At 42.3% G+C, this 5,143-nt stretch overlaps 1 pseudogene; it reads right to left on the bottom strand.

Moving 5' to 3' along the window:
• Window positions 1–405: 405 nt before the first annotated feature.
• On the bottom strand, window positions 406–1,161 carry LOC125516353 (agamous-like MADS-box protein AGL80; annotated as a pseudogene).
• Between the last annotated feature and the right edge of the window lie 3,982 nt (window positions 1,162–5,143).

Raw genomic sequence — 5,143 nt, 5'->3', positions numbered from 1 at the left:
CATGTGCTCACGTTTCCCTACAACTATTAAGGATCTGTAAGTAGCCGAGAGGTAACTCTTCATAGTTGGATCGCTTGATGCAGTGCTAAGAGTCAACAAAAAATTGAACTTGACAAAACAAGTTGACATAAAGAGTAGGTACAACCTCAACGTTGCAACTAACTCACGAAACAAATAGAGCATGGAAGAGATCCATAATAACAATAACCATGACTAAAATTGCCTTTACTAAAACAGGAACATTGAGACCAAATGTCTCATCTTATTGACGATATGTCATGTACACATCATATTTTTTGTAGGTAATCCATCCATCTTATTAGCCATTCCAAAACTAAATAAAAAAAGATGACACATGTAGCTGGTCATGCGCTACCTGTGGAATTCCTCTCCCTTCTTACATATTCATAGACGAGTATTGTGTCCATTGTAGATCTGGGTGCCGGGGTTCCCTTGGGACCTCGCCATGTCAAGCCATCCCTCCTGCTGCTATCGCAATGCCTGATACATCGGAGACCCCATGTCCATGCCGCCGGTGACATATGGCGCCTGGGCTTGGTAGACTGGCGGGTGCCCAGTTATTTTCGTGATGCGCTCCCTCAGGCTCTTAAGGATTAACTCTAACTTCCAGGCCATGGTTGTGAGCTCCTCGGTGTTTCGTGGGAGGTGTCCACTGACCATGGCCTTGTGCAAGAGAATCCTGGCCTCACGGTCCTCACGCTCGCACCTAATCTTCTCTACCTGATGTGGGAGTTGTATGAGGCGCCGGCTAAGAATGGTCTCCTGGTCCATCTTCTTCTTTAGCTGTGGCACCTCTGGCATGCTCTTGAACCGACTTAGGATAGCCATCGCCTCGGCATGGGATGGGAACACCTCTGGCACCATTGCGCCCTCACCATACACCAGCACGCAGGCCTTGGCGTTGCACAAGGTGGCCACCTCACCGGCCTTCTTCATCAGGTTCTTGGTACGCTTCTTCAAGGTATTGAGCCGCGTCAAGTCATTGCGGATATACCGGAGGGCCACCTTCTTGCGAGCCATTATCAGCTAAGGGGAAAATCTGCAAAGGAAGGAAAATTGCTAGTTTGGGTGAGTCAGAAGCAAGGAAGGTAGGGTGGATTTATAGTGGCGGGCTTGCTAGGATGAGGAAGCTGGAACCATGTCGATGGAGCATATGATAGATTTCGGGGCCAAACTTAATTGTGCCCAGCTGTAACTTTGGTATATATCAAAAACTTTTAGATTTACTTCCTAAGACCGCAGATTTCGTCAATCAATACGAAATTTCTCGTCAATCGCTGGAGAAAATATATGGAAGGTTTCTCTAAAGAGGCACATGCATCTTATTACTAGGACATCCCTATTTTACCAAAATGTATTGCCAAACTATTTTTGCAGTTTAATTCTATCCAAAATTGGATGTTTATTCAAAATATAGATCATCCCATCTACCACTGATTCCTTTGTATCTAAATTAAGAAAATATTTTTAGAGTAGATTCTGGTAGTCCTTGACTTGCATACTGCTACCTCTTGAGCTTGCGTTGATTTTTCCCTTGAAGAGGAAAGGGTGATGCCGCAAAGTAGAGTAAGTATTTTCCTCTGTTTTGAGAACCAAGGTATAAATCCAGTAGGAGACAACACAACAAGCCACCGAATACCTGCACAAACAAACACCAACTTGCACCCAACGCGACAAAGGGGTTGTCAATCACTTCACAGTTATTTGCAAAGTGAGATCTGATATAGATGGATCAACGGTAAAGTAATATTTTTGGTATTTTTGGTTCATGTATCGGAGAGTAAAAGATTGAAAGGAAGTAAATTGACTAAAATTATAGATCGGGAACTTATATGATGGAAAATAGACCTGGGGGCCATAGGTTTCACTATAGGCTTCTCTCAAGATAGAAATTATTACGGTGGGTGAAAAATTACTGCCGAGCAATTGATAGAAAAGCGCAAAGTTATGACGATATCGAAGGCAATGATCATGAATATATGCATCACGTCCGTGTCAAGTTGGCCTAAACGATTCTGCATCTACTACTATTATTCCACACATCGACCGACTCCTGCCAGCATCTAGAGTATTAAGTTCATTAGAACAGAGTAACGCGTGAAGTAATACGACATGATGTAGCGGGATTAACTCAAGGAATATGAGGAAAACCCCATCTTGTTATCCTCGATGGAAACAATATAATACATGCCTTGCTGCCCCTACTATCACTGGGAAAGGACACCGCAAGATTGAACCCAAAGCTAAGCACTTCTCCCATTGCAAGAAAAACCAATCTAGTTGGCCAAACCAAATCGATAGTTCGAAGAGACTTGCAAATATATCAAATCATGCATATAAGAATTCAGAGGAGATTCAAATAATATTCATAGATAAGTTGATCATAAATCCAAAATTAATCGGATCTTGGCAAAAACAACGCAAAAGAGTATTACTTCGAATATATCTCCAAGAACACCGAGGAGAACATGGTATTGAGAATCAAAGAGAGAGAAGAACCCATCTAGCTACTAACTATGGACCCGTAGGTCTGTGGTAAACTACCCATGCTTCATCGGAGGGGCAATGATGTTGATGTAGAAGCCCTCCGTGATCGAATCCCCCTCCGGCAGGATGCCAGAAAAGGACCCAAGATGGGATCTCATGGGTACAGAAGGTTGCGGCGGTGGAAAAGTGGTGTCGTGGCTCCCCTAGAAGTTTTCAATGTATTTGAGAATATATAGGGGGAAGATCTAGGTCAGGGGGTCAGTGAGGGGCCCACAAGGTCAGGGGGGCGCGCCCTACCCCTTGGGTGCGCTCTCCACCCTTGTGGCCGCCTCGTGGCTCTTTTGACTTGCACTCCAAGTCTCCTGGGTGTCTTCTGGTCCAAGAAAAATCATCGCGAAAGTTTTATTCCGTTTGGTATTCCATTTCCGTGGAACTCTAAAACAAGGAAAAATAAGAACTGGCACTGGGATCTAGGTTAATAGGCTAGTCGTAAAAATCATATAAAATAGCATATTAATGCATATAAAACATCCAAAACAGATAATATAATAGCATGGAACAATAAAAAATTATTACTTTGGAGACGAATCAAGCATACCCAAGCTTAATTACTGCTCGTCCTCGAGTAGGTAAATGATAAAAACAGAATTTTTGATGTGGAATGCTACCTAACATATTTACCCATGTAATTCTCTTTATTGTGGCGTGAATGTCCAGATCCATAAGATTTAAAACAAAAGTTTAATATTGACATAAAAACAATAATACTTCAAGCATACCAACAAAATAATTATGTCTTCTCAAAATAACATGGCCAAAGAAAGCTTATCCCTACAAAGTGATATAGTCTAGCTATGCTCCATCTTCATCATAACAAATATTCAAATCATGCACAACCGCGATGACAAGCCAAGCAATTGTTTCATACTTTTGATGTTCTCAAACCTGTTCAACTTTCACGCAATACATGAGCGTGAGCCATGGACATAGCACTATAGGTGGAATAGACAGTGGTTGTGGAGAAAAAGAAGAAGGAGATAGTCTCACATCAACTAGGCATATCAACGGGCTATGGAGATGCCAATTAATATATATCAATGTGAGTGGGTAGGGATTTCCATGCAACGGATGCACTAGATCTATAAGTTTATGAAAGCTCAAAAAAAGAAAACTAAGTGGGTGTGCATCCAACTTGCTTGCTTATGAAGACCTAGGGCATTTTGAGGAAGCCCATCGTTGGAATATACAACCCAAGCTCTATAATGAAAAATTCCCACTAGTATATGAAAGTGATATCATAGGAGACTCCCTATCATGAAGATCATGGTGCTACTTTGAAGCACAAATGTGGCAAAAAGGATAGTAACATTGTCTCTTCTCTCTTTTTCTCTCATTTTTTTATTTTTTGGGCCTTCTTATTTTTTTATTTGGACTTTCTCCCTTTTTTATTTCCTCACATGGGACAATGCTCTAATAGTGAAGATCATCACACTTTTATTTAGTTACAACTCGATACTAGAAAAAAATATGACTCTATGTGAATTCCTTTGGTGGTGTACCGGGATGTGCAATGAATCAAGAGCGACATGTATAAAAAATGATGAACGGTGGCTTTGCCACAAATACGATGTCAACTCCATGATCATGCAAAGCAATATGACAATGATGGAACGTGTCATAATAGACAGAATAGTAGAAAGTTGCATGGCAATATATCTCGGAATGGTTGTGGAAATGCCATAATAGGTAGGCATGGTGGCTGTTTTGAGGAAGGATATGTGGTGGTTGTATGGTACTAGCGAGAGTTGCGCGGTACTAGATAGGCTACCAATGACGGAAATGTGAGAGTGCGTATAATCCATGGACTCAACATTAGTCATAAAGAAATCACATACTTATTGCAAAAATCTACACTGGTAGAAAAAGGGCCTGTTGTCCCGGTTCATAAGCGCCTTTTGTCCTGGTTCATAAGGGCCTTTTGTCCCGGTTCCTGAACCGGGACTAATGGGTCGGTACTAATGCCCTGTCCCTTTAGTCCCGGTTCAATCCAGAACCAGGACTGATGGGCCTCCACGTGGCCTGTGCGCGGAGGCCTGGCAGGAGACCCTTTGGTCCCGGTTGGTGGCACCAACCGGGACCAATAGGCATCCACGCGTCAGCATTTCTGTGGCTGGGGTTTTTGTTTTTTTTTTTGAAGGGGGGGGGGTTTGGGGGTTTTGGGGGCTAATTTAGTTGTTTCATATATTGTGTTAGCTAGCTATAATTAATAGAGAGAAGTGCCCTCTCTTATGTCCGTGCTTGGTCGACGCTATGTACTATACATACATATAGAGAGGACTAGACACGCTAGCTAGCTAGTAAGCAAACGAAGGAAACGGAAGATCGTCATGAACATATATGTATATAGAGGGAAGTGATATCGACCACCTCCTTCTCCAAGAGATTGGTCGAACAACAAGTTCTCGTATATCTATCCGACACTACCGGCTACATATATACAATAATTATCTCTTACAAATATAATCGTACGGACTCATGGTCCACATAGTATTCTCCGTCTTCAGCGATCACGTGGTCAAGAAAGAATGCCGCCAATTCCTCTTGAATTGCTCGCATGCGAGCTGGTGCTAGGAGT

The sequence above is a fragment of the Triticum urartu genome, chromosome 6A (genome assembly GCF_056163025.1).
Source record: "Triticum urartu cultivar PI428250 chromosome 6A, HENAU_Tu73, whole genome shotgun sequence".
Classification (NCBI taxonomy): domain Eukaryota; kingdom Viridiplantae; phylum Streptophyta; class Magnoliopsida; order Poales; family Poaceae; genus Triticum; species Triticum urartu.
This window is presented reverse-complemented; position numbering and strand designations above follow the sequence as displayed.